This window comes from Suncus etruscus, chromosome 17 (assembly GCF_024139225.1).
Source record: "Suncus etruscus isolate mSunEtr1 chromosome 17, mSunEtr1.pri.cur, whole genome shotgun sequence".
In the NCBI taxonomy this organism is placed as follows: domain Eukaryota; kingdom Metazoa; phylum Chordata; class Mammalia; order Eulipotyphla; family Soricidae; genus Suncus; species Suncus etruscus.
The window spans coordinates 63,922,074-63,946,957 of NC_064864.1; the positions used below are offsets into that span (position 1 = coordinate 63,922,074).

Here is a 24,884-nt window from a genome sequence, read left to right on the forward strand (position 1 = left end):
CTCCTCACAATTTCTTAAAGAAATGATCTTCAAAGCTTGAACGGGTCAGTGGCTTAAGTACAAAGGCAAGATTGATTTTCATCCTCCCACCCTTTGTTCCCAGAGTTTAAAACAGACACGTTTGGGTAAATTAGTTTGTCTATGTTATTAATGGAAGAAGTTATTAAACTCCCATAAATATACGGTGGGACCCCGCTTTCCAGGCCAAATTTGCTCTAAAGGAAATCAAGTGAAGATAAAAATGCAAAGAGACCTCACAACATTGAAGTTTTTTTTAATTTTTATTTTTAAATTAATTTAATTTTTATTTTGAAATATTATCAGTTCTGGAGATGAAGTAGCTTGGTAGAGTGGGGAAGGGGCTGCCTCTAGTTATTACAACCCACCCCCTCCCCAAGGTGGAGGCTCAGTGTCTGTCCCATGAGGGAGACCCCGAGTGGCTAAAAAGAAAGTGCCTTTAATGGGAAACAGTCAGAGGCCAGATTGTGGTGGAGAGGGGCATGTGTGGGGTGCCAGGGGACATTCTTTTCACTGCAGAATGATCAAGCACCAGCTCAGAAGCCCAAGGAGCAATGGAGCAATTTGTTGAATGAAGGAGAAAGTGTTTTTCCTGTTCAGGAGTCTTTTTATGCAAGGTCTCTGAGAGGACCCCTCTGAAAGATCCCACTATGGGTCAGTTTGAGGGACACACAGCCCAGGAGCCATCCCTAAAGACTGTGCCCTGTGATCTACCATGTGCTGAGATGGACCTCCCCAACCAGGTGCCTATGAACTTCTGTCAGGTCCTGCCTTAAACTATGCAGTGGTCCTGTGAAGTCCATGGGAAGGACCAAGGTGGGAGGCAAATTCTGTGATGCTGGTATTGTAGATAATGAAAATCCAACCGAAAGTCTTCTCCCTCGCCACCCTATGGAAAAATGAAATGAAAAAAAAATTGTTTTAAAAGTAAAGCAGCAAGAATAAGAATGAAGTCACAGTCAAAGGCCACTTGGCATTTTGGATGTTCCTTTTTCCCCCCTGAACTTTGCTCTGCTGCCTTCTTACTTCCATGCACGTGTCTGTACACACACAGGTCTGTATGCAGATACTCATGCTCATGTGCACACACAGTCGCATGTGTGAATATACATCTGTGCACATACTGGTGCGCTCTCATAGTCACACTCATCCTTGTGAAAACACCCTCATAGTCGCCCACACTTCCACACTCAATGCACACTCACACCATACACACACTTTTGCACACTCACAGGATGCCTAGACTCACATGCACACAAACTTGCATATTTACACTCACTCATGTACACACACAGTCCCCGCCCCCCCCTCACAACCACACATTTATCCTGGCTTACTGGCAGCTCAGTGAGCAAGGCCCTATTATTCCTCTTTTTTGTATGCTGATATGTTAACTTCTCAAAAACTACCTAATTGGTTGGAACAGTTTGTACCTCTATTTTACAGATGAGAAAACAGATACAGAGAGGTTTCTGCCTTCCTGAGGTCACCGGAGAGTGGAAGGAAGAAGCTCTGAACCTAGACCATTTGACTCCTCAAGTGTATTCAAGGACTCTGCAGTCACTCTCCCACATTGACTGACTCCCTTCATAGTGGTGAGATTCTGCTCTGTCTATACTGCACTGAGTTTTTCCCATTGAGTATTCCTTGATATTTTGATGTGATAATGATTCTTCAAATATGATTTTTAGGGGCTTTCTCACCAGATGGGGAAGATTAGGTTAGAGTCATATTCATGGGACTCCTCCCAATCTGTGCTTACTGCTGGTTCCAGTTCTCAGCTTAGTATTTTTCAAAAGTCAGAGAAAATATGACTGGAAAACAAACAGGTCATCCTGATTGACATCAGCAGGAGTGGCTGGGCAGGGTGTCCAGCCTGGAGGAAGTCTGTTCTTACACGGATTCCTATTCCCATCTTAAATTCTGTGCAAGAAAATTCCTTATTTTAGAAGCAGGAAGACATCTGTACCCCTTTGAGAAGCTAATCCATTTGTTTGCTTTTCTCCTTCCTACCTTTTTTTCCTTTTGCTTCCAGGAAGTTCAGTGTTAAATCTGAAATGAAACAGGAAAACTGCCCTCTTTTGGCATGCTCATTCTTTGGCTCTCCCAGCCTCAATGGCTCACTCTTCTTTGCATTTTTAGTTTTTAACTGTTTGCATGTTGTTATGACACATGTCCCCATATTTCCTTGATCAGCCCCTGTCATCATGCTCTCATTGTGCCCTTGCTCTGCCCTAGACTGGTAGCCTCATGTCAAAAGCAGAACTGAGTGCAGTTCTTAAGCAATTCTGAGCCCCATGTCAGGGCTTAAAAGCCCATGAGGAGTCACGATTACAATTATTCATCCTTCAGAACATTCTGGGAAGCAAAACTGATCATGCTTAGGCTCATTTGGGGGCTGAAAAAACTGAAGGCCTGGGACAAAAGTGGTCTTCAGTGTTGTTCCCGAATCTTCCTAGAATTGCTTTAAATTTCATCTTTGCAGTTCGCACAAACATGGACATTCCTTTTCCTCTTTTCTGTTCCAGGCTCATGTGCTGGAACTGTACTATCTGCAGGTGGCATGTGTGTTGATCCAGTAATGTCATGGAGAGTCTTGTTCTACTTTGTGAGTTCTGGTTCCATTTCAGTATGTTTGGGGGAGGGAAACTGATTTTCTTTTGCCAAATAGAAAATGATGATTTTTTTGAAAGTAAGTGTATGAACCTTAAACTAAACAAACTGGAGAAATGGTACAGTGGTCAAAGTGCTTGTTTTACAGGCAGCTGACTTGGTTTTGATCCTTAGCACCTCAGCTGGTTTCCCAAGCACTAGCAGGATTAGTCCCTGAGCATAGAGCCAGGAATAAATCCCAAGAACCACATAATATATGGCCCCCAAATGAAAAATTATGAAAAAAAATTTTTTAAAAGCAAGCCCATTCTGGGCCAGAGTGATAGCTCAGCAAGTAGGGTATTTGCCTTGCATGCAGGAATTTCCAGATTTGATCCTCAGCAGGTCCCTTAAGCTTGCCAGGAGTAATTTTTTTAACACAAAGCTAGAAGTAATCCCTGAGCACCACCAGGGTATGGCACAAAAACAAACAAACAAACAAATATAACAACACAAAAGCAAGTTATTCTAAGGTAAAATGTTGAGCAAATAATCAAAGAATCTGTATGTAGATGGAATCAAAATAGGTTTTGATCCTTGGCTCACTACCAACTTCTCACCACATTTATAAGGACTTAAATTTATCTCCAAAGATAGAACTCCCAAAGATGCGATTGTTCTCTGCAACCAAAGGAGGAAGTCCTCACAGAACTAAGAATGTCAGGCCAGTACCAGGGGCGAGCCCTGAAGTCTGAAAAACATTTTCCCCCTTGGATCAAATACACAAAGACAAAGTGGTCTCATCACCATTGCAAACCAGTTTGACCCTGCAACTCTGTCTGTTCATCTGTCAAATGGGTGATCTCTGTCTGGTCAAGTTCCTGTGGAGGGCACAGCCTTCATTCAGAAGGTTTCACTAGAAGTCATATACTCGTCATCTCTTCCTTCTCCTCTACAGGCCCAGAACACAAGTGATCTCACCCTGTGGAGCTGTGGAGGTGTCTGGAACACTGAGAACTTAGTTTGTGAGGTCCTCTGAGCTCTAAAAATACCCCATATGCCTTGGAGTTACTTATGATCTGGGCCTGAGTTTGTACCTTTATAGGGTGAAAGGGGGGGGGGAGAGTTAGAACAGGTCAGGCATGAGAGCAGCATGAATTTTGTGTGAAGAATTCTGAGACCATCTCCACTCCAGGACAGTGAAATGACCAGTGAGTAACTGTCATTTAGAAAGAGTGGGATAAACTGTTGACAAGAAAATGATCCTCACAACTCTGGACCTGAGACTTTCTTGTGAGAGTCTCTCTGAGACCCTCTCTCAAGTTGTCTTCTTGTTGCCCACATATCTGTTCATGTAGAGAACTCACCTACCAATAAATTGCTTGGTCACCATGAGGATGAGTCAGTACCATCTGTAAGAAGGATGACTTGGCTTTTGGGAGTCAGGTGTCATGGTCATTCCATTTACCCTTCATCCCAAGATGCTTGTGAAAAATTAAGGGACCCTGTAACTCATTATCCAGGGAGCACTGCCATTGCCTGGCTTCTCCCCAGGCATCAGCCCTACAAGGGGCTAAGGTCTACATGCTGGCAGTTGGAGGGTCACCAGAAGTGGTTTCTGACCTGATTTCAGAGATTCTGATATGAGGTTAGGCCCAAGTGCTCACTGATGCGGATCTCAGTCAATGGAGCCCACTTAGAAAGGCCTGACTTGGAAAGACCATCAGCTTTTGACAGTTTACACACCTCACTTCCAACTTGAGCTAGTGGAGTCTTAGAACAAGTGCAAGTGTCCTGTCACCTTTCATCCTGTTTCGTAATGAGCAGAGGAATGGGGACTCATGAGGATGGAGGAGCAATCACAAAGACAATTGCTCAGCAACAAGGAACAAGACCAGAGCAAGGTCAGGGGCCCTGACTCCCAGGCATGGCCTCTGACTCAGGGTAGCTTAGACTTTATTACACTCTGCATCCCCTTTCAGAAAAGGCATTGGACCCAGCTGAGAACCAGCTCTCTTTGCTATAGAAACTTGACTTTTTCAGGTTTCCAGGGTCAGGAATGTGGTGTAAGAAACAAATTCATGCAATTTGTGGTGACATGATGGAATTAAAGAATTTCATACTAAGTAAAGTGAAAGAAAGAAAGAAGAAAAGAAAGGATGAATGAGGAGAGAAAGAAAGAAAGAAAGAAAGAAAGAAAGAAAGAAAGAAAGAAAGAAAGAAAGAAAGAAAGAAAGAAAGAAAGAAAGAAAGAAAGAAAGAAACAAAGAAAGAAATAAAGAAAGAAAGAAAGAAAGAAAGAAAGGAAGAAAGAAAGAAAGAAAGAAAGAAAGGAAGAAAGAAAGAGAAGAAAGAAAGGAAGAAAGAAAGAAAGAAAGAGAGTGAAAGAAAGAAAGAAAGAAAGAAGGAAGGAAGGAAGGAAAGGAAGAAAGGAAGGAAAGGAGGAAAGGAAGAAAGGAAGGAAAGGAGGAAAGGAGGAAAGGAAGAAAGGAGGAAAGGAAGAAGGAAAGAAAGAAAGTGGTCACTACAGAATGATCTCTCATATGTGGGACTTAAAGATACAAAGCATGGCAGTAATGAAGGGTTTAAGGCAACACAAAGGGAGAACCCATCCACATAATTGAGTTGGGGGGTGGGCAAGGAAGGCCTTGGGGTACCTCTGGGAGGGAGATGGGTACACTGGTGATGGATGGGTGCTGGAATTATGTGCTTGGGAAACTGTCATTAACAGTATTGTAAATTGTAGAACTTAATCAAGTTTTTTAAAGCTATTTTAGCAACGACTTAGTCTCTATTTATATTTAATGGGTTTATTAGCAGATCATCATTTGATTATTTTCATGACACTTCACATTTAAACAATCACAAGAATATCTTAGAACATGTGTGCTGGTATTTTCACGATTTATACTCTTGAACTGGAGCCTCGTTCCTAAGAACCAGCCTATTACTCAGCTTTCTTCTCTTTTTCATGCCTATTCCGAGAAATATACTATGTACTTTTCACCTCTTCATGACTTGGTTTGCTCATTTGACCAAGTGGGTGAGTTGTGATGCCTCCATAATAGGTGTGAGGGCTGAGGAGTAAGCAAACTGGGAGAGTTTGTCAATACTTGGCAAATACTGAATGTCCAGAGTTGCAATTTCTTTTCTTCTGCTCCATAGGACATCCATTTCCTTCAGAGGTTTTCATTCTTGTCCACAATAAGCTCTTTGCAAGTGGAGGACTCCCTCCATCCCTTTTCTTTCCTTTTAAGTCTGACTCATGTCTAGTAGGTGAGTTAGACAGACCCAATGAATTGCTCTGAATGACTGCGGAGCAAGAAATGGTCAAGAATCTCAGGTTGTTATCTCTGTAGAGATGGTGCCTCAGCAAGCACCAGAGGCCATTCTCTGAGGGTTCGCTGAGGTGGGTAGATAGCTCACATGACCCACTTGGCCAAAACCCAGCTTCAACATTGCATGGTGTTCTGGGATCCTAGGTTATACTCTTGCAGACCTGAGTTCTTAGAAAATTTCCAGATGAATTTACATCAGGTCAGGAAGCCTGGACTCCATGGAACAAACAAAATATGCAAATGTGTGGGGTAGGTCTCAGAAGCTGCTACTGCTTTGGAGAAGGATGATTATGCTCCTCTGAATATCTAGCTACGGAAAGAGAGAAGAATCAAATAAAGAATCTCAGTAGATGTGGGAGGACCTGTGATTGGATGTAAATAAGAATGCAAAGTTCTATAGAATCTCACTTTCAAGAGCCACGAAGCAAGAGTTTTTAAGAAAAATACTGATCTTGCCACAAATAGTCAGGAGTGAGCTAAGGCAGAGAAGGGAGCACTATGCAATGAAAGTTGGAAATGATCACTCTGGACAAGAGCTGGGTGCTGAAAGGGGGGGGTAAAGTGATAAACATGATACATGCTCAGTAACAATATTAGAAACCATGGTGTCTAAAAAAGGAAAGTGAGAGGAAAATGTTTGCTATAGAGGTAGGCAGGGGGAGAGGGCAGGAAGAAAACTGAGCATTGGTGACAGGAAATGTACCCTGGCGAAGTAATGGGTGTTGAATATTGTATGACCGAAACTCAGTCATGAACAACTTTGTGATTGTGTGTCTCATGGTGATGTAATTAAATAATTTATTTCATTAGAAAAAGAAAAAAAGGTGCTTCTCATTGGCCACTTGTCCCTGAGCAGAGAGGTTTGCTTTTAGTCAGTGATGGGGGTGACTTGAGTGAGTCTCACTAGAGTCTTTGGAGTATCTCCCAGACTTTTATTGCCTTTAAAGATAACCAGACTCTGGAGTCAAGGCTGTGGACGGGAGTGTGTCTGCAGTGAACACACAGACCTAGACACCTAAGCTTGCCCCCACACCCCTGCATGCAACTTTCTGGGTCAGTTACTTCTGTGAGGCCCTAAGTCAGATCCTGGCCACTTTCCTGACATGGTGGTGGCAGCGAGGTGGCTTCTGCTGGTTGTAGCTTGATGGTGGGACAATCAGGGCATTTGTCTCTTATCCCTCACACATCTAATGTGGGCCCATTCATTGTGGAGGCCCAGGGTTTTAAGAGAAAAGTATGGAGACCTACTCTGAAGAACCCATCCAAGTTTGCTTCTGTCTCATATTACTGGGTAATGTAGGCCCAGAGGCCAAAACTAAACTCAGAAATTTACTCTGCAAAGTGATGTTCCAGCTTTGTAGGGAAATGCTAAAAGTCCCATTGAAAAGTGATTACAGCACTGGGAGAGGCAGAAAGAGCATGGAGCCATTTTACATCCCGAACCAACAGATTGACCAGTTCCAGTTGGAGGAGAAAAATGGACCAGGTAACTAGGCATTGCCACAGAGTAGTGCAGAGGATCTGGAACGTTCGCTGGCTGTTCTTTGGAAGTGAATATAGATCTTTAAAGGCGAGAAATAGGTCTGTGAGTAAAAGTGAAGGAGTTAAGTTTATATCCTCACCCCCTTCTTATTAGCTGTATAGCGTGTGTGTGTATGTGTGTGTGTGTGTGTGTGTGTGTGTGTGTGTGTGTGAGAGAGAGAGAGAGAGAGAGACTCTAACTTAGTTTTACCATCTGTAAAATAGGACCATAGGTTGTATCTTATTTTTTTAATATATTTTATTTAAACACCTTGATTACATACATCATTGTGTTTGGGTTTCAGTCATGTAAAGAACACCACCCATCACCAGTGCAACATTTCCATCACTAATGTCCCAAATCTCCCTACTTCCCAACTGACCCCCGCCTGTACTCTAGACAGGCTTTCCATTTCCCTCATATATTCTCATTATTAGGACAGTTCAAAATGTAGTTATTTCCCTAACTAAACTCATCACTCTTTGTGGTGAGCTTCTTGAGGTGAGCTGTAACTTCCAGCTCTTTTCTCTTTTGTGTCTGAAAATTATTATTGCAAGAATGTCTTTCATTTATCCTAAAACCCATAGATGAGTGAGACCATTCTGTGTTTTTCTCTCTCTCTCTGACTTATTTCACTCAGCATAATAGATTCCGTGTACATCCATGTATAGGAAAATTTCATGACTTCATCTCTCCTGACAGCTGCATAATATTCCATTGTGTATATGTACCACCGTTTCTTTAGCCATTCGTCTATTGAAGGGCATCTTGGTTGTTTCGAGTCTTGATATGGTAAATAGTGCTGCAATGAGTATAGGTGTAAGGAAGGGGTTTTTGTATTGTATTTTTGTGTTCCTAGGGTATATTCCTGGGAGTGGAATAGCTGGATGGAGGAATCTCCATATCGCTTTCCATAAAGGTTGAACTAGACGGCATTCACACCAGCAGTGGATAAGAGTTCCTTTCTCTTCACATCCCCGCCAACACTGTTTATTCTCATTCTTTGTGATGTGTGCCATTCTCTGGGGTGTGAGGTGGTACCTCATAGTTGTTTTGATTTGCATCTCCCTGATGATTAGTGATGTGGAGCATTTTTTCATGTGTCTTTTGGCCATTTGTATTTCTTCTTTGTCAAAGTGTCTGTTCATTTCTTCTCCCCATTTTTTGATGGGATTAGATGTTTTTTTCTTGTAAATTTCTGTCAGTGCCTTGTATATTTTGGAGATTAGCCCCTTATCTGATGTGTATTGGGTGAATAGTTTCTCCAACTCAGTGGGTGGCTCTTGTATTCTGGGCGCTATTTCTTTTGAGGTGCAGAAGCTTCTCAGCTTAATATATTACCACCTGTTAATCTCTGCTTTCACTTGCTTGGAGAGGGCAGTTTCCTCCTTGAATATGCCTGTAGTCTCAATGTCCTGGAGTGTTTTGCCTATGTGTTGTTCTATATATCTTATGGTTTTGGGTCTGATATCGAGGTCTTTAATCCATTTGGATTTTACCTTTATACATGATGTTAGCTGGGGGTCTAAGTTCAATTTTTTGCAAGTGGCTAGCCTGTTGTGTCAACACCACTTGTTGAAGAGGCTTTCTTTGCTCCATTTAGGATTTCTTGCTCCTTTATCAAAAATTAGGTGATTGTATGTCTGGGGAGCATTCTCTGAGTATTCAAGCCTATTCCAGTGATCTGAGGTCCTGTCCTTATTCCAATACCATACTGTTTTGATAACTATTGCTTTGTAGTAAAGTTTAAAGTTGGGGAAAGTAATTCCTCCCATATTCTTTTTCCCAATGATTTCTTTAGCTAGTCTAGGGTGTTTATTGTTTCAAACAAATTTCAAAAGTGCCTGATCCACTTCTTTGAAGAATGTCATAGGTATCTTTAGAGGGATCACATTAAATCTGTATAATGCCTTGGGGAGTATTGCCATTTTGATGATGTTAATCCTGCCAATCCATGAGCAGGGTATGTGTTTCCATTTCCGCGTGTCCTCTCTTATTTCTTGGAGCAGAATTTTATAGTTTTCTTTGTATAGGTCCTTCACATTTTTAGTCAAGTTGATTCCAAGATATTTGAGTTTGTGTGGCACTATTGTGAATGGGGTTGTTTTCTTAATGTCCATTTCTTCCTTATTACTATTGGTGTATAGAAAGGCCATTGATTTCTGTGTGTTAATTTTGTAGCCTGCCACCTTGCTATATGAGTTTATTGTTTCTAGAAGCTTTTTGGTAGAGTCTTTAGGGTTTTCTAAGTAGAGTATCATGTCATCTGCAAACAGTGAGAGCTTGACTTCTTCCTTTCCTATCTGGATTCCCTTGATATCTTTTTCTTGCCTAATTGCTATAGCGAGTACTTCCAGTGCTATGTTGAATAGGAGTGGTGAGAGAGGACAGCCTTGTCTTGTGCCAGAATTTAGAGGGAAGGCTTTTAGTTTTTCTCCATTGAGGATAATATTTGCCACTGGCTTGTGGTAGATGGCCTTAACAATATTGAGAAAGGTTCCTTCCATTCCCATCTTGCTGATAGTTTTGATCAAGAATGGGTGTTGGACCTTATCAAATGCTTTCTCTGCATCTATTGATATGATCATGTGGTTTTTATTTTTCTTTTTGTTGATGTTGTATATTATGTTGATAGATTTACAGATGTTAAACCATCCTTGTATTCCTGGGATGAAACCTACTTGATCATAGTGGATGATCTTCTTAATGAGGCACTGGATCCTATTTGCCAAGATTTTTTTTGAGGATCTTTGCCTCTGTATTCATCAGAGATATTGGTCTGTAATTTTCTTTTTTGGTAGCATCTCTGTCTGGTTTAGGTATCAAGGTGATGTTGGCTTCATAAAAGCTATTTGGAAGTGTTTCTGTTTGTTCAATTTCATGAAAGAGTCTTGCGAGGATTGGTAGTAGTTTCTCTTGGAAAGTTTGAAAGAATTCATTAGTGAATCCATCTGGGCCTGGGCTTTTGCTTTTGGGCAGACATTTGATTACTGTTTTAATTTCATCAATATTGATGGGGTTGTTTAGATATGCTACATCCTCTTCCTTCAACCATGGAAGATTATAAGAGTCCAAGAATTTATCCATTTCTTCCAGGTTCTCATTTTTAGTGGCGTAGAGTTTCTCAAAGTAGTTTCTGATCACCCTTTGAATCTCTGCCATATCAGTAGTTATCTCTCCTTTTTCGTTCCTAATATGAGTTATCAAGTTTCTCTCTCTCTCTTTCTTTGTTAGTTTTGCCAGTGGTTTATCAATCTTGTTTATTTTTTCAAAGAACCAACTTCTGCTTTCATTGATCTTTTGGATTGTTTTTTGGGTTTCCACTTTGTTGATTTCTGCTCTCAGCTTTGTTATTTCCTTCTGTCTCCCTATTTTTGCGTCCTTTTATTGAGCACTTTCTAGTTCTATTAGCTGTGTCATTAAGCTACTCAGGTAAGCTCCTTCTTCCTTCCTGATGTGTGCTTGCAAAGCTATAAATTTTCCTCTCAGTACTGCTTTTGCTGTGTTCCATAAGTTCTGATAGTTTGTGTCTTTATTGTCATTTGTTTCCAGGAACCTTTTGATTTCCTCCTTGATTTCATCTCGGACCCACTGGTTATTCAGTATGAGGCTGTTTGACTTCCAGGTGTTAAAGTTTTTCTTCTGTGTCTCTTTGGAATTCACAATAGGTTGTATCTTATACATAGGGTTGCTGTGAAGATTAAAGAGGCATTGAGTAAGTAGTTAGGACATTGGAAAAGTTACCCAATTGATGGCCACTCAATAGTATCAGCCACTTATCAAATAACAACTTATAAAGTGAGTAAATGATAACAAATAATTAGAATTAATCTCTAGCAAATGAATCTGTAATGTCTTTCCTTGGAAGGCAAAAGTCATCCCATGCTTATGTCCACAAAGACTGGCCTCTCTGAGGCAAATACCCATCTGAACCAGAAAACCAGCTACTAGACTTGGAAGATCTTTGAAGACCCAGGGCTTGGGTCTTTTTTCAGGGCCCTGTGCATTTATCCAGAGGAACTCAGTTGGTAGCCACTGCATTCTGGGTAACAGACTCAGTCCAAGACTAAATCTGGCTTCTCACCAAAGGCCAGGGGCCTTAAAGTGAGGAATTATACTCCTTTTTTGCCCACCAGTGGCTCTGATTAGTGCTTCAAGGTCAGGAAAAAGATCCACAAATTCTTGACTAATGTCTTTTATTTTATTTTATTTTGTTTTATTTTCAGGGGAGAACGTGAACACAGTCCCCCACTACCATAAACTACGCAATCAATTTTCTCAGATTTGGGGAAATTGCAGAGGTCAGCATACCCGTAATGCAATGAGTGAGCCTCACCCTGGGGAAACCACCTTTGTCATCATGGTATCACCCCTGCCAGGTAAGGGGTGATTTTATTTTCTTAAAACCACCAATATAGTAACCACGTGTGACTCTGGAACTACAAAACCCAGTGAAACCAAGAAATAGATATCTTCAGTTCAGTCCATTATTTTATAGGTACTTGTGGTTGGTGGCCACCAATATTGGACCTTACTTCTATAGATAGTCCAGAGAAAAGGGTCTTCAGGATGCTCAGACATGTGGTCATTTGGCCCGAATGGAGTCAGGACAGTGGGAGGAAGTGTGGTTAGCTGAATAGCCAAGCTTTGGGAAAGCCTCTGGGTACTTTCCTGGTATCAACTGTCTCCATCATTAATAGGGAGACATTGTGCTTGGAATTTGGATAGAATTAACCTGTCCCCCTTCTCTGTTCTGAGCACCTCTAATAGTTTCCAGAAAAGTCAAAGTTCTGATGTTCCTCCCTCTGCTGCTGCTCCTCTTCTTTGAGGAAATATTTCTGCTGTTCAGACTCAGTGAAGGGAGAAGGGTCCTTCCCAGATGGGTGTCTGCTGATTTGGATGCTGGGGATCAAAACTGTCTCATGTTCACTCCATCACTGAGTTTGAAACTCAATGACTAAGCGGTCCAATGTGGGTTCTAAAGATATCAAATTAACACACACACACACACACACAGACACACACACACACACACAGTTTGTTTTGGAGAGAGGTTCCCTGTGCAGAGTCAGGCCCAAGTTGGCTTGGAAACCTGGAAAATTTTGCTTCGCTTTCATTGAGCTCCAAATGACGACAAATCAAATCCACTTTGGGGTTTGCACTTGAAACTCACGTTGGACCTTTTCCCCAACTCACACTAGAAGGCCCCTTGCAAAACCAGAACTGACGATGGTGGATTTTTGCCTGGAGATTTTTATTCTCCCCAATTGCCATTCAACTCCAGCAGCAATCAATGCCTCAAGCCAATCACAGACTTTAGCTTTCAGATAAAAAGCTTCTTTGCTTCTCTGCGCACCTCTCCAGCTTCTCAACCCCTCCATACTTCTTTACACTTGGGACTCAATTGCAAGCAAATACTCCAGCCTTCTAGAAAGGACAGATTCTGGGTCCTTTGATGAACAGACTCTGGTGGGTAACAGCGGCTCCGCATGGGTGTTTTATCATGGTATGGGCAAGAGCTTGCTCTGCTATCACCATAATTTACAAGGCTCACATAACCATGTAACGACTTGGTGATTACATGGAAATAGCATATAAATACATAGTAATTACAAGTTCATGCAGATTACTTGGTATAGACATTTGAAGTTACCGAGTAGTTCAAAGATTAATTATCCTGTAACTGGCGGTATTTAAATCATTTTTCTCCCCCCCCTCCACCAGCAACACTACCACTACCACCCCCTCCTCATATACAAATACATTGAGGACAACTTCAAGGCTGCTGAGGATGGGAATGTGATGAGTATGATCTGAAAAGAAAAAATGAAATTTGACAGGCATGGATTATTTAAGGCACGCATATGTGAGCAGAGCAGCCGCTGCGCTTTGATGCAAATCGTAGGGGAAAGAGCAGGGGGGTGGAGTGGCGAGAGAGGTGCGGAACAAAGTAAGGATTTCCTGCAGGCGACTTGAAATTTAAACAAATAATCAGTTAAATGGCGGCCCAGCATTACGTTCCGAGTTGTGTGTATTAATGTCAACATCTGGTACCAACATTTTGACAATTCTATTAAAATGCCCCAGCATTCCCTATCTAACACCTGTTAGCTCTAATTTTCTTTCCTGAGAAGCACACCAGTAGACAGGAGAGATTCCAAATCATTTATCACTTTTAAAGTACTTCCATATGCCTGTTGGACCCAGCCTGGCCCTAGGCGAACGTTTTCTGAATGCATTAAAATTCAGGACTAGTTTCTTTTTTTTTTTTAAGTGTAGACACCAATGTTTCATTGAATTCATGTCTGGTAATTATTAGCTTAAATTATGGCTCACACATGACTTGACAAAGTGGGCCATGAATTAAAACACACACACACACACATGCACACACACATAGACACACACGCACACACACATAGAAACACACACACACACACACACACCAGAACTTTGCACTAGATGCGCTCCAACTCCTATATTGCTCCTTATTGAGATGTCAGTCAGTAATCATTAGGCAAACACTCTTCAGAGACTGAGCTGCCCAGAGGCTCAGGATCCCAGGAGAGGATCTAAAAATGTCAAAAATGTTGCAGTATAAATGAATGACACCAACCAGGGGACACGTGTTAGAGAGGCAAGCAATTAGTTAATATATTACAAGTTCCAACCTCTGAGCAAAACAAGCAACAACAACAAAAATTTTCCCCTTGATAAAAGGCTACAGATAAGATCAGGTTGATTTCCAGACAATACAGTCAGTCAGTCTCCCTGAATCAGTCACTCTTCAGCAGGCTGGGAGGAAGGGATGATATGTGTGTGTGTGTGTGGTGGGGGTGGGATTGGGTTTGTTGGATGTGCGCCCCACGGTGGGTCTTGCCTGGCCTGGAAACTTACTTGCTTGACTGTTGAGTTCTGGCACCTGGGAGAAAACCCAGCATGGAAGAAAGAAAAGTCCTGGGTCTGGCTTGGGAAGTCAGATGTTTGCTCCTTGCTGGGACTTCGGGATGGAGTTTAGAAGGTAGGATGGAATTTTCTGGCTGATTTTAAAGGAAAGAAGGGATTGCTAAAGATGTTGTAGGTGGGATTATTATATGGGCAAAGGCTTATTCATTACTTAGAAGAGATTTAACAATAAAATATCATAGACATTGCATGCATATACAATAGTAAAGATGTTTTAAGTAGAAAAACAATCCATAGTCTTAATCGGATATGACTAATAGCAAACAGCATATGCACACAGAACATAAAGATATTTAAAGTAAAAAATATCCATGTGCTCTCGGGCTATGGATTTGAATAGGCCCTTCAGGAAGACGAAGCAAATTCCGAGAACGCCAGAAAGGTTGAAAACCTGGGTTCATAAAACCTAAATGTAAAAAAATTTGTAGCCAGTTAAAAATGTCTGTCCCATACACACGCACACCTACACCTTCACACTTCGTCTGTTTACTAAATAACATTTCAACACAGTTTTCATCTTATAAGGAAAGTGTTTGAAACTTGGAATAAGTGCACTTAATTAAAGGAAGGCTGTGAAAATGTGCACTAATCTGATATGACTAATAGCAAAGTGCATGAAATTGCTAATTAGAATTTCATTAAAGGTGCTGCTTTATCAGACTGTGAATATCACAACCTTCAAAATTCTTTCAGGAGAGCTTAATTCCTTTTCAAACAGAAATATTCCTTAAAGACATTTGATTTGTTCTGAAGGAATTCGTGGCTTAAACAGGCACTAAAAATGTGGTCGGTGTTCCAGGAGACGGTATCAGAGAGGAACGAAGATGAGGGACTTTGTTCCCTATTTTCTCGGTGATTCCCCAACGCTCTGAATAATTGTTCAAAAACCTCATCATGAAAAGAGAATTGAATCCTCCGTGTGGACCACATGGCATTTGTTTTATGCTGAAATTAGTTGTTTTTCCTCTCTGAGAATAAAGAAAGAAATCACTTAAAACATTTACAAATCACTAAACATAAAATGGGTTGATTTCCCTTTGCATCACACATAGAAAATGAAAGGGAAATGCCACGAAAATAATTTTTCTTCAAAGGAAAATATTCTTTTTAAAGAAAATGCACTTTACTCTTAAAAAATATTATCTTAAAATACTGATAACCTTTCTGTCATAACATTTCACTTTTTGAAATTAGGAAAGTTCACTATTTACTGTAGCAAATCTTATTTCTCCTCATCTGACTTACTTCCCAAGGCTTTAGGGTTTTCTTATTTTCCATTTTAATTAGTCTTTGCAGTAAAACAGCATTTTACCGTTTTATTTTTTTTTACCATGCAACATTAAAACACTTCGACCTTTCTATTATTTTGTCTTTGCTACCGCAACCTTATTTCCAGTTAACTTGTCTTTATCTTCCTACTCTGAAAACAACCGCCAACGTTGCCAATTAAATTTTTTTTTCATTTGCCACTTTTCTTGGATGTTCAAGGGTTCTTACAATTAGTAACTGGTTTCCTTTTAATAGTCAAGCTTGATTGAACAGTTACATTTTGTTACTGAGAAACCTTTAATGTTAGTGGAAACTATTACTCAGAGCCTCAGGTTGACTTTTACAGAAATCATTAAAAAAAAAAATCAACAACCTAAGACAGCCTGACTTCAAATTTGCCCAACACATTGGTAAATGGTGATGCAATTTTGTCGAATTGAGTATTTTAAATACAGACTTCAGCATTCATCAGTCAGATTTGCCTGATGACGCTATTCTCAAAGGGGAGGTGTGTGTGTGTGTGTGTGTGTGTGTGTGTGTGTGTGTGTGTGTGTGTGTGTGTGTGTGTGTGTAGAAGAACAGAAAGAACTTGGAGAAACTGATTTCTTTGGACACTTAAACGAATCTCCAGTGGGTTAATTAGAGGTTGCTCTGAGTTTTTAGCTTCAGCAAGAGGAATTTTCACAGCATTGAGATGATTTATCAAATGGGGCTAAGTAACAGAAAAAGATTCTGGTTTTCTCTCCAACTTTTTTTTTTTTTTTTCTGCAGTAAATGCCATTATTTGTCCAGGAACGCTCTAGACTTAAGTGCAAATGGTGGTGGTTAGCTGTTATGTGTGGGGTTCTTAGGCGGGGCGCAGGCCTTGCAGATCTATCCGTGGGTCTTCGTATTCAAACAAAGCAATTTAATTCGCGTGCTTCAAGTTTTCCAACGGAGAAATATTGTTCTACTATGGCCCTAATGGGTCTCTTGTCCTTGCCAGCGTCCCGCGACGACACCCTCTCTTCACAGCTTATTTTTGTGCAAGACGAATGGCTAATTGTGATTTAATTCTTCCCAAGTAAATCGCCAGGAGTGCATGCCACAAAGGCAGGCGGACCCGTTTTTTCGCCCATCAAGAGCTGAAGGAACCTCGGCAGTAGTGAAAACAGCGGCGGAGCCAACAGCCTTCCTGGGCCCACGCCAAAGTTGGGGTGGGGTCGGCGGCGCATCAGGCCGCGCCTGCAGCCTGGAGGAATCGCCCAGAGCGTTCCGGGGTCTCTGAGAGGGGGCCACGGTAGGAGGCGAGCTGGCCTCGGGGTCACCTTTACGCTCGGGCAACAGAGATGAGTGTGGTTCTGGCTCCCGGGAGCTCCGAGCGCGGTGCACCGGGTCGCGGTCGCCTGCAGGAGAGTCGCCCCGGAGCGCGCACGGAGCCGCAGCGCATTGGAGCTCAGCGCGCGGTGCTCTTGTGCATCCTTTGCCGCGGATACCCCGGGAGGGGAGCCCCGGGTCAGACAGAGTCTCTAGGAGAGGGAGAGTCGGGTTTTTGCAGCCAAATTGGCGAAGGCGGAGCCCGGGAAGGAACCGAGATTCCAGGGGGAAAGCGCGAGGAGGCAGCCAGGGAAACGGGTGGCTTCGGAAAGGGGCGACTGGGGAGCCTTCTTGTCTGCAGCAGTCACTGAGTCGATGGGGGGCAGAGACGGTGGGTGGGAACTGATCTCTTCGGGTCCACAGAACCCAGATCCCCCACTCTGGCCTGAGACCCACTGTGGACTCAGCTCCAACTCCATGCTTCTTAGCCTGGGCACTCCTGCTCTCTCTGGGCTGGGGTTTTGAAAGCCTGCATGTCCCCAGAGGGAAACTCGATGACTTAACACCCCCAACCTCAGCTCCTGCCACGGCAGAAGGAATTAGGAATGGGTTCTTCTTCTCAATGGCCCTTTGGGACTTGTCACTGAGTCTCAACAAAGATCTCTGAAGGATGCCTAGAGCGAAGGCAAGGCCAGTGACCTTGATTCCCCCAATTCTAGCCACTGGCAGGGCCCTTTGGCTGACCTTCCCCAAGGAGGCTCTTCCATAGGGCCTTTGCATAGCCCCCACACCTCACACCCCTTTCTGTCCTGGGTCTTCTTCAGTCTTTGACTTTACTGCCACCTCAGTTTTCCAGAGCACCTGCCTTCTACCCACCCACCCCCATCTCTATATTGCCTTCCTACGATCAGTCCAGAGCTATAGGACTTTCTCTGTAAGCTCAGAACTTCTCTCTGGTCCTCTTCCTAGAATGTCAGTTTCTAGAAAATGGGGGCCTTCCAGTGACCTTTCAGGACCTAGCACCCCTGGATTGTCTGTGTAAATCGAGGTGGGGCCTTACAGTCTGTAGAATGTATGGGTGCTGTTGCACCCACACAGCAAGTGGGCCCTCATCAACCTTAAGGACACAGTCCAGTAAGTGGAATAAATTGTGGGCATGAAACTCACATCTTCGACTAAAAAGAGGAAAGCAAAAATAAATAAATAAATAAATAAATAAATAAATAAAAGGCTGGAGTGATAGCACAGTAGGAAGGGTATTTGTCTTGCACACAGCTGACTGGTTTGAATCCGGGCATCTTATATGGTCCCCGAGCCTTCCAGGAGTTATTTCTGAGCGCAGAGTCATAAATAAACCATGAGCACTGCCAGGTGTGCCTTATTCCCCCCAAATAAAATAAAAATGAAACAGTTATCCTTGAGTCACACAAGTTTAAGCTATATAGGTCTTTGCCTATGTTGGATTTTAAAATAAATTTTATTATTATTATTATTATATACTTTTTTGATTTATGGGTCACACCAGGTGGCAGGCTGAGGGATTGATTATATGGGACACATAGGATTGAATCCGGGTCAGCTTTGTGCAAAGTAAATGCCTAACTGCTGTGCTATCGCTTCAGCCCCATATGTTGAATTATTTTTCAAGAAATATATAAATATAGCTTCTCATTGTTCTCTTTTCTCTAGCTTTCTTTATTGTAAGAATACAACATTTCTTATTTATAAAATATGTGCCGATCAAATCTCTAGTTAATGGGGGGTGAAGCAATAGTACAGTAGATAGGATATTTGCCTGGCATTCAGAGGACCCAGAGTTGATACTTGGCATCCCATATGGCCTCCCAAGCACTGCCAGGTGTGATTCCTGAATGAAGAGCCAAGGTTAACCCCTGAGTGTGGTCCCCAAACAAACGAACAAAAATCCTTAGCTAAGAGTAAGGCGATGTCCAGATTCTCATAGTTAAATTTTGAGTGAGTCAATTTTTTGGTATATATTGTATCAAATAATTAAAGATGGGGCTGGATGGAAGTGGATGGCATTCCAGGCCACATGGCTCCACAACCCCCATCCAGCCGGCGGGTCCCAGGCCCAGGTGAAAGGCGGAATCAAACTCACTCACAGGCAGGCATCAGAAAGCATCATCTTTATTCATGCCCTATTCACCACATGTGTGTGGCCTACTCATAACCTTTCAAGCACTAGTTATTCTTGGCCCTGCATCTTAACTCCTTTCAGCCATCTTTCCTTTGGGCTCCATGCTGGTCAAAAGACCAGAACGCAGAGACCCAAAAGCCCGAGAGTGCAGCAGGGCAGACAGAGCCCTAATCCCCTCGCTCAAAGGTTTATCTACCTATTCCAAGACCCCTCCCAGGAATGGGCGGGGTCTTGCAGGTAAGGTCACACCTAATATTCGGTTCCCAAGACCCCTCCCAGAAATGGGTGGGTCTCAGATAGGTACACCTAAATCCAGGGTGAAGTCACAGGTATATATTCTTGTTTACATAGTAGGTGCTGGCACCCTTATTTCTGGCATTGTTCAAGGGTTCACTGTCATTTTCTAAATAGATATAGGTTTTTAATAAGGGGGAGCAGCAAGAGATGGGGTGACATTTCTAATCCCTCTGTCCTGCTTATGGTTGATAACAAGGCTGGAACCTGACTCTCCGAGCTCTCTGTACAGCCCCGAATCCTGGGAGGAGCTTTGGGTCTCCTCCTTCATTAAATTTGTCCTCTCATCAGTAGTGGGAAAGCCTCTATCTGGGAAGATTTCCACCACACCATGTGGCTACTCTCAGCAGCAGCCCAGTTCTAATTCCCTATGCCCTTCCCTCTTTTTTCCTAGACTCTATTATCCCTCTCTGGCATCAATCACAGCATCGCACCTGCCTTTCTTCCTCCTTAGACCCAGATGCTTTCCATTGGCTCCTTTGGGGCTTTCCAGGCCATGCAGAGAGCCAGCAAGGGCAGCAGAAGCTCTATGTGGGTGACCTCAGAACCCGGCTTATCTGGGGCAGGGAGTCAACTGGCCAGGCTTGCAGCATCCTGCGCCAGGGGGCCAGGGTATTTCTGGAAAAATAGTCTGGCTCCCCACCTCGAACTCCTTATTTACTCAGTAAGATAATTATAATCAATGAGTAGCTTAGGCACAATGACCATTCTTGGTGGCCAATACTATGCCAGTTCTTGTCTCTTGGAGAGACATTATAGAAAACTGCTACATATTAAGAGAATGAAAAGTGTGACCACTAATCTTACCTTCCTACTTAAAACCACTCCTGTCTCCTCCTTACATGCTTAGAAGAATTAACACTTGATATGAGCAGGGCTAGAGAGATAGCACAATGGGTAAGTCACTTTTCTTGCAAGCATCCGGCCCAGGTCTATCCTTGGGATTCTATATGGTCCATCTACCAACACCAGAAGTGATTCCTGAGTGCAGAGCCAGCAGTAACGCTCAAGCATTGCCAGGTATGGCCCTCAAACCACCCTAACACTTGAGATTAATCCTTTGTCCATTAGCTTTTGGAGAAGCTTCATGTGGGTTTGATCATTTACTGTGAGCCCCCCCACCCCCCGTTATTACAGTTGATTCTGATAGTTCTATTATAATCTACTCTTATGCAGGAGGAAACAGAGGGTCAGGGCAGACAGAGCTCACCAGGATTATATGGAATGGTGGGTCAGATAGTGAAGTCAGATCCTGAACACGGAGCCCCTCACTACGTTGCTGGGACCTGCTGGATAAGATACAGCCTGTCTAGAGTACAGGTAGTGGTGGGGTGGGATGGAGGGAGATTTGGGACATTAGTGGTGGGAATGTTGCACTGGTGAAGGGGGTGTTCTTTACATGACTGAAACCTAATCACAATCATGTTTGTAATCAAGATGTTTAAATAAAGATATTATATTTAACAACAACAACACAAAAAGATATAGCCTAGGCTCTCCAGAGGCAAGAAACAGAGGTCAGGGTCCCCTGCAGGAAGAATCCATAGCGACACACCAACTGTTCTCATAGTTGGTGTTTCTCAGAGGACTATTGTGAGGAGTAACTTATGCAATACATGGAAACCTCTGCATTCCAAGTCCCCCAATTCATTTTCACTCATAGGTGTCTCCCCGATTAAATCCATAAAACCTAAAGCTCACAGGCAGCTATGTGTCAACAGACTATAGGTTTTGTATTGACCAGAGATATCAGCCCCCTGGCTTTGTATTCCAATCTCCTGCATGAACTACTGTGGAGTTCTTTATAAGGGATTGATTCTTCAGAGCTTGGGTTTCTTTTACTACCATATGGACTTCAAATCAATGACTACGAGTGAGAAAGAAGTGAATAAGGCAAATGTTGCTTTCCTACTCCTGCTCCCTTTATCTTCTCATGCCAGGCTACTTGATGAGTTCACTAAGTCCATTTTCCTTCCCTCCCAGATACACAAAGAGATGACATTTCCAAACGTTCTTTGTGCTCCGAATTGCACTTGGACCTCTGGAATATAAGAGGAGTAATGTTGGTGTATCCAGGCCTGGACTAATATTTCCTATCAGATCTTTCATGTCTGATGTTCTTCACCTGTCCACTAAGTGTCATGCTTAGGGTATGAACTTGGAAGTCATCTGGTGAAGGTGGTATTGCTACCTTCATATCTCTGCTGTCCTCCACCTGCATCCCATAGTCCTACATGGACTGTGACATGCTGTATGAAGTCATTGAGATTTAGGGGCTCTTTGTTACTGCAGCAAACATTGTCTTCCCTAATACAGAACTTTTAGAATGTCTATAAAAATAGATTTTTGTTTGTTTGGGGGCCACACTAATGGTGCTCAAAGCTTACTTCTGGCTTTGCATTCCTGGTAGAGTTTGGAAGAAACATAGAGTACAGGGATCAAACCCCTCTGCAAGGAAAGTGCCCTAGCCACTGCACAATCTCTCTGGCTCTGGGACACTTATAATATTTTGTAGAACTTCTACTGTGTGCTAGAAACCATGTATTCTAGTTGCTTTGGGTGACTTCATTTGACCATTTCTGTATAGAATTGGGATTACAATGATCTCTATTGCTATTATTTCTATAATATTTCCCAATTATGCTCATTTCATTAGAGGTGAGAAAACCAAGACTCAGTGATGTAAAAAACCTCTTCTCATCACAGTTTCAGTGGGGAGAAAAGGCATCTTTCCTCAAATGCATGTGCCTTTCCCTTCTGAAATCAAATTTCTACTAGAAATTTTAGATCGAACGTCTACTTGGCATGTTGCAATGCTTCCCTCCCCTTTTACCCACCCTAGGAAATGCAACAGGGTCCAGAAAAACTCTGACAAGTTCCATGATATATGTGTGGAAAGCCACACTGAGTTCTGGTTGGCAGCTTATTAGGGTCCACATCTACACTGCTCATGGCCTGGCACTGAGCAGTACTGAGTTACAAAGACCAACTGAGCTCTCCCCAGGCTCTGGCATCACAGTACAGGGGCAAAAAGTGTCCCTTGACCCACAGCCTGAATAATTCAGTGCCTAGGCGAGACAGATGCTGCAAACTTCAGAATGGAAAGAGCATGCCTGAAAGCTGTGACTTACTATAGGATTTTCTGTCCCGCTCTGCATCATCAGTGGTCCCTTGGTATCGAGAAAGAGACAAAAAAGGTGGAGAAATGAGAACCAGCCTACTTGGTGACCCTAGGGAAACCCATCAAACTGGTGTCCTTAGAGAGTAAAAGCTCTTTGATGGCCTGAAAACAGGTTCCAGAAACTTCTAGGAAGGAACAAAGGAATAAGGCTCAGTTCTAACAAAAGTGATGCTGAGGAAGGCTTTTTGTGCCCAGCCTGCAGCAGACCCGGGCTCAATCCCCAGCACCTCAGATGGTTCCATGAGTTCTGCCAGGAGTGATATTGTGAGCACAGAGCCAGTAGCAAGCCCTGAGCACCGCCGGCTGTGCTGCCTCCCACCCCCAAGAACAGCTCTGTCGACTGGCGAGAGCCGCCTGTCTGAGGCATGCTTTATCTTAACCTTTCCGCATAATCCTGAAAGCCCACCTAATCAATTGAAGATCATAAAATATTAGACTTAATGCTGCAAAGTGCTGCTTTTTAATTCGCATTACAGGCTCCTAAATAATTCCAATCGCAAACAGACCCGGCAAGTCAGTGGTGGGGGGCTGCCTGGAGCAGCGGGAGAGTGCCAACACATGCCACACTGCCCCCATCGCCTCCGTTTCAAGAGCCCATTAAGTTAATTGCCGCTTTCTGACAGCAGAGAGCATGCTGGGAGCACAGCAAGCTTTATTAGCCTCCGTGGCATCTGCAGACATCAGCCATTTTGCCCCTACTTGCAAGCCCTGGGAGCAGCATGGAAAAAAAAAGTAAATCAAATTACAAGACAATAAATGCTTTTGGCAACACGTGGGCATCTGCCTCATAGATGCATCCAGTGTCAATTGCTGGCCTGTTAAATATTTTACAAGCAACAGCCATATCGTCTGTATGACGCACACACAAAAAAAGATATCAAGGAGCATTGGCATAACATGACACTGCGTGGCTGATGCAGGTAAGCCTGGTGCCAGCGAGGGGCGCCCCCTCCTAAGGGCACTAGTGGCGGAATGGAGATTTGAAATAGAATTGGAAGGTGGTGGGAGGGCATTGGGAGAGGTGCTGCTTTGCTAGCATCACGTGTGCAGGCTTAGAACCAGACTGGCTGGGTTGAGAAATCTCTGAGTTTTGAGGGTTGGCGGGGTGGACAGGGAAATACAGGTGGAGAGATGTTCCCAGACTTTTGCCATGCGGTTCTCTGAGCAGTGGATTGTTTCCCTATCCCAGACTCTCCCTTTGGCTGCCCTGGGACATAGTGATTGTGGAGACAGAGGGGACATCATCATTGTCACTTTGCACTCTACACTATGAGATTTTCCCCATGGCCTCTCAGGTCATGAAGACAACTGTGGGTATTAGAATGGGGGGCCCCCACTTGTAGTTTGGGCAGCACTCTGTCTTGCTCTGTTTCTGATGGTGCAGTAGTGACATGCTAGATTAGGTTAGCAGTTTTTTGTTTGTTTTTGTTCTGTGTGTGTGTGTGTGTGTGTGTGTGTGTGTGTGTGTAACCTGAAAATAATACATGCAAAGCAAGTGCTCTAACTCCAAACCACACCCTTGCACCTTGATCTAGATTAGAATCTTGACTCAACCATTGTTGTCTGAGTGGCCTTGGTTCAAATGAAATATATGACTTTCCTCACCCTATTGGCAAAGAGAGAGTGAGAACACTTCCCCAGAAGGGTCCCATGGCATATGTGTTGGGAGCATTTACCTGGTATGATTCTTGATCAATGGCACCTGCTGGTATAACTCTCGTGGGAGTTTCCGTGGAGAGGACTGAACCAAAATCTTGATTTTGAGGACAAAATCAAAGGACTGAGTGTAATTGGAACATCAAGCTTGGTAGACTAGTTGTCAGCATAATCTACATAGACCTTGCTCATATTCTCTGCTGAGCACAACGATGCCAATTTAATGTTTCATTCACACATATGGAATTGGACACCAGGTTTGCTTCAAGTGACGCGGACTCTAAACCTTCTCCCTATCACCATCTTGATCTGCAGAGATGAGTATGTGGTAAGGGTCTCAGAGAGAAACTCTGGCACCTTCCCTCTCTGATGTGACCTGGCAGAGGTCACACTGCAAGTTAATGGTGACAATAGTCACAGGATCTGGTCTCCTCTAATCAGTCCTTCCTCCTTTCAGCCCTGAGCTGATTCTTCCTTAGCTGAGAAGAACCAGCAGAATCACTGACCAAAGTCTTGAAACTTTTTGCATTCACAGGGAGGGGTGCACCATTGTTCACAGACTTCCCTCTTCCAACAACAGTAATAGCACAGTAA

The 24,884-nt window shown here is 43.0% G+C and overlaps 1 non-coding gene across 1 annotated transcript; it reads right to left on the reverse strand.

Moving 5' to 3' along the window:
• Positions 1-11,693: 11,693 nt before the first annotated feature.
• LOC125995155 (U1 spliceosomal RNA) lies at positions 11,694-11,857 on the reverse strand. The gene has a single exon (XR_007490745.1). It is a non-coding gene; the product is annotated as a U1 spliceosomal RNA (small nuclear RNA).
• Between the last annotated feature and the right edge of the window lie 13,027 nt (positions 11,858-24,884).